The 11,700-nt window shown below is 40.2% G+C and overlaps 1 protein-coding gene across 3 annotated transcripts in view; it reads left to right on the top strand.

The window, feature by feature from the left end:
• The window catches only part of LOC126213048 (uncharacterized), a 372,240-nt gene that overhangs the window by 332,988 nt on the left and 27,552 nt on the right, over positions 1 to 11,700 (top strand). The window lies entirely within an intron of this gene.

Genomic DNA, 11,700 nt, shown 5'->3' with positions numbered 1-11,700 from the left:
TGTCCGCCCTCTTCTGGACTACTACTGTGCGGTGTGGGATTCGCATCAGATGGGATGGAGGACATCGAAAATGTTCAACGGTTAGCTTGTTCTGTATTATCACGAAGTAGGGGAAAGATTGAAACGGACATAATACGTAAATTTGGGTAAAAGTCATTAAAACAAAGGGGTTTTTTGTTGAAGCAGAATCTTCTAGTGAAGTTTCACTTCAGAATGCGAAAATATTCTGTTGGCTCCCACCTACATAAAGAGATATGATCATTATGATAAAATAAGAGAAATCAGTGCTCGCACAGAAAGATTTTAAGTGCTCGGTTTACCCCCGCACTATTAGAGAGTGTAACCGTAGATAAACAGCTTGAAGGTAGTTCGATGAACCCTCTGCTGCAGACTTAATTTTAAATTGTAGAGTAATCATGCAGGTTTAGATGTAGGTATAGACGGTAGTATTTTTTCGTGTTATGGGGTCGTATGATTAAAACAGAGAAGATTCTCCGAATCTTATTCTCAGAGCAAAAGAACATTCTCTGTGTAAGTTCTTAGTTTCATATTAACAGAAATTTTGAAGCATTTTCTCTGACCAGTGCTTACTCTTTTTCTTATTTTTTTTATTTTTATCCTCCAGCGCTACTCTATTTGGCCACCATAATTTAAATAAAATGACAATTAGAGCAGTGTAATCTTGATCAGACAGACTGGATAGGAGACATACGTAAATGAGATTTGAGAATATAATGGTAACACTCATTCGTTGAGAGTAATGGATAAAAATAACAGTAAACCATTTGTTTGTTTAGAAATCGGTAATTCTCTTCCTGTTCATTACGTCTCGTTTTTTATATCTTCTTGAGCCATAAACTTGGCTAGGGCATTGTATATACTCCTGGACTGATTTTCAAGAACTCTGGTAGTACAGAGTAGGTGGCAGTAATCAAGTCTCAAGAGTTCCTGTACAATGTTGTCTCTGCTGATCACACAGTGTTACTTGTATCACAAATTGTGATGCCACCACATTGACAATGTGTCCCCAATACGCCAATCTAACGTAAGTGGGCAGGGAATGATTAGCGATTGAGATGCATCCATCTACACAGTAGATGATATTAATATCCTTGACTGTTTGGACTTCACGAGCCATTGCCATATCGTTGTGTTTGGCTGTATACCTTTGTACCTTTTACTCTGTATTTGACGACTATCAGTCCATTCCACTGGCCAAGAAAGAATCGCTTGTCGTTTGATCTGTAAAAGGACGTCTGTGTTTCAAAGTTTGATGTTCATAGGTCTTCTGCTGCTAACCGCATGTTGTGCTATTTGGTCCGTTTTGTCATTATGGATGATGTCAAAATGTCATTTGATCGAAATGATTCTGACCAGTCTGTTTTGCTAGATAGTAATGATCTCCCAGGTGTAGGGCAAACTGACAGGTCCGTTTCTTCCAATTCTGATCACTAATAGAGTTTAATATGCTATGCAAGACAGTGCTTATTACTGCTTTGGAGATTGGTATGGAGTGTAACTATTTTCTTTTCTGCAGAACAGCGAATGTTTCAGCGAGAAAAATGGAAGCATCACATGGAAGCTGGAACTTCCTTTGTTTAGCAGTTTTTTGGCAGACAAATGTGCACCTCATATAATGTTCCATATCCATGTTAAGCCATCAGTATAAATTTGAGTATAGTTTGCCCACTTTTACGTGAGGTATCAGATGGGCGAAAGCTCCATTTCTGGTGCTAGGATAATCAAAATATGTTACATGAATGAACTGAGAAGAACCATGATGGTCATACTGGAACATTGGAAGGGCTTCAGTGCAGTGAATTTTAATTTGCCATTGCTTCCAGTATTCGCACCATTCATAGAGAAGAAACTGATTCCAGCGGATTACAACTTCCGCAGCAACACACACACGTGTACATTATCATAGGCACCAACAACATCAACAAAGATGGCCGTGGTAGTTTCTTTCCATGTGGCTGCGTCATAGATGTCAGAGATTAAAGTATTTAAATTATCGATTGCTCCTTTGCATTTTCGAAGCACATACTGACTCGATGGCAGGATTTGATTTGATACCAACCGCTATTCCAAGCGATTTTTGATCAGATGCTCTACAATTCTGTGGACGCAGGAAAAAGGGAAATATGTGGATATGACGTGGCCTGCGACTCGAGCAAATTAAAAGGTTGGTATGGTTGTTTGTTCGCTTTGAGCAACTCGCTGATGCGTTTGGTGTTTTGCATCAGGTAATTTGGTCTCTGTTGTATTTTTTAACTAGAGGCAAATGGAGAATTCTGGCAGCCAGGGCCATGGCAGAAGGGTTTTCATTGCAGCAGTTGAGGGAGCTAGTGATCAGCAAAAGATTGACCACAGGAGTTCGTAAACAGCGCCTACGATGAAGATACTAATGGGAAATATCTCCAAAATGGTTGAGCAGGTAATTATTAGGCCTTCTACATCCACTTATGCCTCCCTATATTCCTTGTTCCCAAGGATCAGGGGCAGGACTTTCGGTCTGTTGTTGACTACTGTCGCCTAAATAAGAAGGTTGTACGCGAATCGGTTCCTTTACCTGATCGTCATAACTATTACTTGGTTTGCCGGGGCTAATTGGTTTGCTGTGCTCAACCTGAATCAAGCCTATTATCAGTTTCCCTCAGCCGAAGAATGTAATCACATTATAGCATTTTGAATCTGTTTGAATTTAATAGGGTCCCCTTTGGTTTGGCTACAGGCACAGCCGTCATTATTCGTTTGCTGGATAATATTCTTGGAGACTTGAAATTAGTCTGTGTTTATAATTACCTGGACGATTTTGTGATTTATAGTCGTTCGTTTTAGGAGCATTTGGAACATATCCAGCAAGTTTTTGCTAGGTTGCAGCGCCAGTTTGACTGTTAAACCTAATAAAGTGACATTAGTCAGGCAGCAGCTATCCTTCTTAGGTCACCTAGTATCAGACAAGAATATTTGCATTGATCAGGAGCGGACTAAGACGTTGAGAGCTCATCCGACACCCACTGATAAGGGAGGGATTGCCAAGTTCATAGGAATGGCAAATTACTTTTGGCATTTTGTCCTAAATTTTGCTCAGTTAGCGGCTCCTTTAAATGAACTGTGCCAGAAAGAGGTGCGTTTTAAGTAGGGACCTGCTCAAGAGGCCAAGTTTGAGCACATTAAGGCGGCTATAGCCAATCCTCCAGTTCTCGGAGTGCCAGATTGTAATAAGAAATTTATTGTGCAAACTGACTCATCTAAGGCAGCCATTAGCATATGCGTCTCGTCTGTTAACAAGCGCCAAGCTTAAATATTCTGTTTGCGAATGTGAGGCACTCACCGCCTTGTTCGCACTGGATAAGTACCGGTTTTATCTTGAACATAGAATATGTCAGCTAGAAACTGACAATCAAGCCTTAAGCTGGGTGCTAGCCAGGCCGTGTAAAACCGGCTGTATCACGAGGTTGGCGGTTCGCATTTCGGCATTTCAGTTTGAAATTAAGCTCAAGAAGCTGCACAAGGCAATCTTCATTGTGTCGTGTTAGGCGGTTTTCTTCATTTGTTTAATGACATTGGGCTTTTGGCAGGGGAGCGTTTGGATAAATACATTATCAGCAAAAGTATTTTGTGCGAAAGGGCGGGACGTCCCAAGGAGATTAAGATATGTCTACCAGGCACCCTACTGCGCCCGATTTTCCATTATTTTCTCAACTCGTTGATTGGCGGGCATTTAGGAACCTATAAGACCTTGATGAAGATCAAGGAGCATCTGACTTGGCAGTCTATTGACCGAGACGTTAGAGAAATGGTTCCTCGCTGTCAGTTGTGTTGTGTGGCCAAACTGAATAACGCTCTTCAACAGAGGTTCCTTAGTTCGGAGTGTGAATCTTGCCCCATGGACAAACTCTATATTGATTATGTGGGGCCCTTACCTCACACCAAAAGATTCCATTAGTATGTGTTAGCTATTATTGACACCTTTTTGAGGTTTACCTGGCTTCTTACAAGCTGTAATGTGACTGCTGCCACTGTGAGTACTACACTCTCTTTCTCAGAGAACATCATTCATTAAAACTAACCCAAAAAATATTTAACATGGGAAATAATAAATTGGTCTGCCCAAGCAAGTAGTACCACATGTCTCAACAATCAGAACCTCATCAGAGAAATGTATAAGCCTGACCAAGCCAGAGATATACCGGTCTTGGCAATGACAAAGAACATCAGAACATAGTAAAAAGACACACTAAAATTAAATAAACAACTAGGCCCAACGCCATACTGTAGCGGAAATGATTTAATTTTGTTACATGTAAATGTGCAATCCTTAAATAATATAGTCAGTTAATTCTAGTACTGGCTGGATGAAATTATGTGCAGCAATCTCTGTATGACTGAACATTGGATTAAAAGTACAGAAATAAACTTTTTTGTACCATTTGCTTATTCAGTGACCACAAGTTATATTTCTGAAGCATCTGCTGTGGCATTTCACACCCACAGACTTCTTACTGCATCTATTTACCAAATGCCAGCCACTGATTCACAAGAGGTTCTCCACTTAAATTCTAATTACTGCGAAATATAAGCATTACAAAATTTTTATCACTCGAGATATTAACCTAGAAATAAAAAGTGAAGAGAAAAAATGTTAATTGCTAAATATGGTAATCTCAATGAATTTATGTTGCTTAAATTAAAAACCAAGCAGGATTGAAGCATGGCTTGACAATTAGCAATGTGTAGAAATAAGTAGCATGTGATACCATCAAATTAGGAATATATGACACTGATGGCATATGGGTCCAATATGGAAACCTGTCTACTGATAATTTCTGGACGTTAACTACATGCAGAGTTCTCAATGAAGAGAACACTGGAAGAATGAGAAATGACTTCAAACTAATTGAATGGTCCATTATACTGACCATCGGGATAGATATTAATAAATGCTTCTTCACATTCCTTTCCATCATGAAACATACACTAGGCAGTAACTGACGCCGGCTGGTGTGGCCGAGCGGTTCTAGGCGCTTCAGTCTGGAACCGCACGACCGCTACGGTCACAGGTTCGAATCCTGCCTTGGGCATGGATGTGTGTGGTGTCCTTAGGTTTGTTAGGTTTAAGTAGTTCTAAGTTCTAGCAGACTGATGACCTCAGATGTTCAGTCCTATTGTGCTCAGAGCCATTTGAACCAGTAACTGACCTCTTGTTTCTAAAAGATGCAACACTGGCAATACCATAATCACAAACTACACACCAAAAAATGGAACACACCACAACTCAGTAAAATCAGGATCTATTACTCATGCTGAAGAATGTAACTGCTGACCATTGTAAGAACAAGAAAAAGTCTTTCAGCGTAAGAGAAATATAGCTACATATTTGAAATTAAAGCAGCAAAAATCAAAGCTAATGAGAAATACATTTTAAATTCTAGAAATAAATGTAAAGCATCCTGGAATGGGGTAAAAAGGGAATCAAACATAAGAAAGGAAGAAATTACTATCCCATTTACCTTCAATGGATATTTTGTGAACTTTGGAAGTTTCCTTATATCACAAAGTGATGATACATCTGATCTGGAGGCCTTCCTTTTGCAGTTACAGAGTAAAAGAAATAAAATAATCACTTGGAGTAAAATTACTGCTACTGATCTTCCCAACTCAAAAAAAAAGTTGAACAGATCCAGCACAGAGGACTACCATGGGCATTGCAACTATGTTCTAAAATGTATAATTATTGAAATTAGGAAGCCAATGCTCTATTTTACACTTTCAATACACAAAACCGGTGACAGAGACATACAGGTCAACTATAGACCAATATCAGTTGTGCCCATAATAGCCTATTTAAAATCACAGAGAGCCGCATACATGTATAACTTCAGTTGATGAAGCTATGATAAACTTCAGTTGATGAAGCTATGATAAACTTCAGTTGATGAAGCTACGATAAACTTCAGTTGATGAAGCTACGATAAATTTCAGTTGATGAAGCTACGATAAACTTCAGTTGATGAAGCTACGATAAACTTCAGTTGATGAAGCTACGATAAACTTCAGTTGATGAAGCTACGATAAACTTCAGTTGATGAAGCTACGATAAACGTGCTGAAAAGCTAATGGGCCCTAACATCTAAACTGCTAAACACAATGCATTCATTCAATGGTAAATCCAGGATGGGATGTAACAATACGAGAGAAGGAAAGTTGCTCTTCACCATACAGCAACGATGCTGAGCCGCGATAGGCACAATAGTAGTGTAGTTTCAGCTCTGTGAGACTGCAGATGTGTATGCAAGTTGAGCGTGTGTGTGTGTGTGTGTGTGTGTGTGTGTGTGTGTGTGTGTGTGTGTGTGTGTGTGTCGCGGCTCAGCATCTCCGCTATATGGTGAGTAGCAACTTTCCTTCTCTCACACTGAAACACAACGCCTTGTTAGATTTATGAGAGCAGCTCTGTTGGCAAATGCAGTTCTCTAAATCAGTAACAAAACTATCTCTTTAAACACATTATGTGGAAAAGGCTGAAGCACATATTGATTCGCTCTTGTTCCATATCAGGCTTCACATTCATGGAAAGCAAACAACTAAAATTGAACAGGAAATAAAAACATATAAGTAAATATTAGTGTTACGATCATAGCCCAACAGAAATTGGCGTTTAGTGTCCTGGAACTTCTGTGGATTCAGCAACAACATAGAAACTCGAAATTGCAGAGGATACGCTTTATGAACGGTGTTTAACTTTAATTTCCCCTTACAGAATTTAAGGTATGTTAGTGGCAGTATATCAATAATACTACTAATAATATACTCTCAAAAGATTAACAAGTGCCACGGGATGCGTAAATTTAAGGTTATCGTCACATTGTTTACTTCACAACTAAAGTATAATTGTAAATGTTCTAAATACACTTCTGGCCATTAAAATTTCTACATCAAGAAGAAATGCAGATGATAAACAGGTATTCATTGGACAAATATATTATACTAGGACTGACATGTGATTACATTTTTACGCAATTTGGGTGCATAGATCCTGAGAAATCAGTACCCATAAGAACCACCCCGGGCCCTACTAACAGCCCTTATGCGCCTGGGCATTGAGTCAAACAGATCTTGGACAGCGTGTACAGGTACAGGTGCTCATGCAGCTTCAACACAATACCACAGTTCATCAAGAGTAGTGACTGGCGAATTGTGACGAGCCAGTTGCTCAGCCACCATTGACCAGACGTATTCAATGGATGAGAGATCTGGAGAATGTGCTGGCCAGGGCAGCAGTCGAACATTTTCTGAATCCGGAGAGGCCCGTACAGGACATGCAATATCCTGCTGAAATGTAGGGTTTCGCAGGGATTGAATGAAGGATAAAGCCACGAGTCGTAACACATCTGAAATGTAACGACAACTGTTCAAAGTGCTGTCAATGCGAACAAGAGTTGACCGAGATGTGTAATCAATGGCACCCCATACCACCACGCCGAGTGATACGCCAGTATGGCGATGGCAATTACATGCTTCCAATATGCGTTCGCCGTGATGACGCCAAACACAGATGCGACCATCATGATGCTGTAAACAGAACCTGGATTCATCTGAAAAAATTACGTTTCGCCATTCGTGCACCCAGGGTCGTCGTCGAGTACACCATCGCAGGCGCTCCTGTCTGTGATGCAGCATCAAGGGTAACTGCAGCCATGGTCTCCGAGTTGATAGTCCATGCTGCTGCAAACGTCGTCAAACTGTTCATACAGATGGTTGTTGTCTTGCAAACGTCCCCATCTGTTGACTCAGGGATTGAGACGTGGCTGCACGATCTGCTACAGCCATGCGGATAAGATGCCTGTCATCTCGACTGCTAGTGATTCGAGGCCGTTGGGATCCAGCACGGCGTTCCGCATTACCCTCCTGAACCCACCTATTCCATATACTGCTAACAGCCATTGGATATCGACCAACGTGAGCAGCAATGAAGCAATTCGATAAACTGCAATGGCGATAGGCTACAATCCGACCTTTATCAAAGTCGAAAACGTGATGGTACGCATTTCTGCTCCTTATATGAGGCAACACAACAACGTTTCACCAGGCAATGCTGGTCAACTGCTCTTTGTGTATGAGAAATCGGTTGGAAACTTTCCTCATGTCAGCATGTTGTATGTGTCGCCACCAGCGCCAGCCTTATGTGAATGCTCTGAAAAGCTAATCATTTGCGTATCACTGCATCTTCTTCCTGTTGGGTAAATTTTGCGTCAGTAGCACGTCATCTTCATGGTGTAGCAGTTTTAATGGCCAACAGTGTAACTTACCTTTCTTGTTTTGCTAATTGTTAAATTTTCGCTTGGGATAGCCTGTTTCCATTTTTCTAATAATTTATTTTGCTTTGGAATCGAAAAAACTTGCACCTTCAGTCCCGTTGGGTATCTTTACACCCAGTCACACAATATCTGTACAATATTTTACCATCACAAATTCGAACTGTGCATCACATAAATAACGTTTAAAACAGTTACATTGTGCTGCATTCACGTACTCCTATGCTCAGCACAACTTTATACAACACTTGTTGCTTCCTTCTGTAATGACTACTCTAGGATACCCGTCATGCTGTTCGCAGGGAGCGCTTAGACCTTCTCTCTAGGTAGCGTTGGGCGAACCATGACCCTGCCACAGGCTGTAGCCGTGTGAGCCACAGCGCCTTACATCGTACCTATTGAGATCCCATAGCAGTGAAGAAACGTGCACCATCAGTCACGCGCAGAACAGGTGGCGTCAGTGGAGAGAGCTTCTTTTCACCAGAACGAACTAAGGAAGTGACGTCAAAATGACGTATGATGAAGTATATCGATATATCGATCGGTGACTACAAATCGAGCTGACGTAAAAGTGGCAGGAGATTCGTGTGGTTACTGGTGTAGAGTTATGTCGCAGCAGTATGTCGCAAACTTTTGATTCAGTCACTTCTTCGACTATGCCTACTGACTGTGTTGTAGACTGGGAAGTAGATGTGTCCGAGAGGTTAATGCGGTTATTGCTGAGAGAGATATGTATTGATCGAGAGAATGACATCCACGGATTTTGCGAGACAGAAGAGGATGTCGCCCAACTTCTGAACAACCTATGGTTCAATGGCTACACCTATTCAGTTAGAAGAAGTGCGTATTATCGCCAGCCCCCTTCAGGTGCTGCTAAACGTAAGTGAAATTGTTCCTAATTAGTTTTTATGTACAGATGTATCATAATTACATAGACGTATTCCTTTTACATGCTTTGGCTGCATTAAAAATAAATGTAATTAGTTATTTGTAGTAAATAACGTGTTCTGTAAATCAGATTTGTTCATTTCTGGCGTTAAACGTCTTGCATATTTTCATTGGATTACGGAAGTGTCCGATTCCACCTGTCTGCTTTGACCCATGACGACATCAATACGGCAGAAATGGCAATCCTAAGCGTCTCCAATATGGCACCTATGATGTCACTACATACAAACGACGACAAACACGAAAATACGTATAAATAAGACAATAACATCTCCCTCCAACAATACAATCAAAGTAATGGGACAACCATGGGAAATTGATGGCTTTAGGGAGGGGACAAGCTAAATATAACAGTAAAAAATAAACGTACCACGATCCCAAAATACACAAAATGACAAACAAAACAAAAAAGGACAAAAATTTACGGGAATCGGACATTTCCATTGACCTATATAGGTCAACCGCAGCAAAAACTACGAAAATTGAAATCAGTCGTTTCCCTTACAGGTCAACCACAACTATTGATACGAAAGAACCAACACCTACAACTACGAAAAACAAAATCAATACCACAACACCTCAAAATATCAAAAGTTCAACTTGCCTACGTAAATTAAAACACGTTCACTACGAGAACCAGAGAGAGAGTGAGAGAGAGAGAGAGAGAGAGAGAGAGAGAGAGACATGTCACACACCACAACACCCTTACGTCATCGGTCAAAGCAGACGTGTGGAATCGGATGCTCCCGTTGCCGCATTTTCATTCTGTGAACATGTTACACATTTCATTCTCACACTACGTACTATTGAGTTAGCTTAGGCCAGCCATGGCCGTTCGGGTGCAGTCTCACACGAAGTCTCCGGGAAGGAGGTCTGTGTGTGTTAACTACGCAATAAAAATATGTAATTAACATGTGGATAAGTTATCGAGTTTCCTGTTGTATTCTAACTAACTATACTGTGTCTGTTCATTCATCTGTGGCAAAATTTGCATACGATCTGTCTTGCAACTATATTTGCCAAATTTTACGTGCTTTCCCTAGTTGACTAATGAAGTGCCATATCAACAGACCTTCTCCACAAAAGTGCATATTGAATCGAAAAACACGTTAACTGGTTTGTTCCAACGTATTCACCAAAGTCTGACACAGACTCAAAGAGTTCTTTCTCTATATTTCCTGCTGTATATATGAAATGACTCGTGTCAGCACATCATTTAGAACATTCATTCCCACGCTTTATCCGCAATTTCAGAATTGAACGTGGATGTTCAGACGACTATTATGAAAGAAATGTAAATAAATTATGAAACAATTACCCGTACTCTCATGTGAATGCTATTTCTTCTGAAAATTTATGTATTGTTTTACTGTTTTCATCAAGAGCAATGTAGTCTCCAGCCACACCCATAATTATGGCTTCATACATACTGAACTGTGCAAATAGTTTGCAATAATGTGTTAATAAAAAGTGAAGATAATACATCGCTATCTTCTGAGTGGTAGTAGGTGATTAAACATAGCTCATAAACTAAATATTGCGGTAACTGTGTGATTTGACTGGCTGTTTGTCAGCATAGTATATGCTGCTTCTGAACCTTTTTTACCCTTAGGGTTGGGGTGGATTCTGTAAACAGCAACAATTTGTATTGTTTGATAAAAGTGCATCAGTGAATTTATTTCTTTGTGTACTGTATCATATACAAAGTGCTCATCTCTGTTTGGAATGTATTCTCATATGCCAATACTGAATGGAAATTGCCAAAGTAGTTAGCTTCTTTGAAAAGTAGCTGGGTAGCCCATACAAGTATGTCAGTTACACAGCCACAAATGTGTTTCATTTGTTTGCATTCAGATACTGATATTGGAAACTTTTTTTAATAGAGTGACAACATTGTTTTAGTATTGATTCTTCTATGCAACCGCACAGAATTTAGTACATGTTGGTCATTGCTGTTCCCTCAGTCTTATAAAGGTTATTTGCAACAGTTTTAGCCACACTTGTGACTATTTGATGCTGGGACTCTGACAACCTCATTCTTTGATGGCATAAAATCAGTCAAATTTGTGGCATGAAAGTGAGATGCAAAGCAAAAGTCACAGAGCTTGGTCTCCTCTACAAATGTAGTAGAATAGCAAATGTCCAGTTCAGTCTGGTGTCAATCATTCTCCATTTTATTTATTGTGATTAAAATTATGTTTGATAACTGTTAGCAAGACAGACTGGCAGGCCCTGTGCAGAGATTAATGGTAAGAGTAAACAGTGGGTGCACAGAATACTCTATCCTACCCTTTGAGCATATTTGCTTATTCATAGAGGAGATGATGGAACCAAAAACCAGTATGGACAAAGCTCCTAGCTACACTTTTACAGAAGAGCACGGAGGAAGGGATGCAGATCAAGACAGTTAATGGCCAGGGTACAAGAGGACAGA

Source organism: Schistocerca nitens, chromosome 11 (genome assembly GCF_023898315.1).
Source record: "Schistocerca nitens isolate TAMUIC-IGC-003100 chromosome 11, iqSchNite1.1, whole genome shotgun sequence".
NCBI lineage: Eukaryota > Metazoa > Arthropoda > Insecta > Orthoptera > Acrididae > Schistocerca > Schistocerca nitens.
The sequence above is the reverse complement of the archived record's forward strand: the minus strand, read 5'-3'. Positions and strand labels throughout refer to the sequence as shown.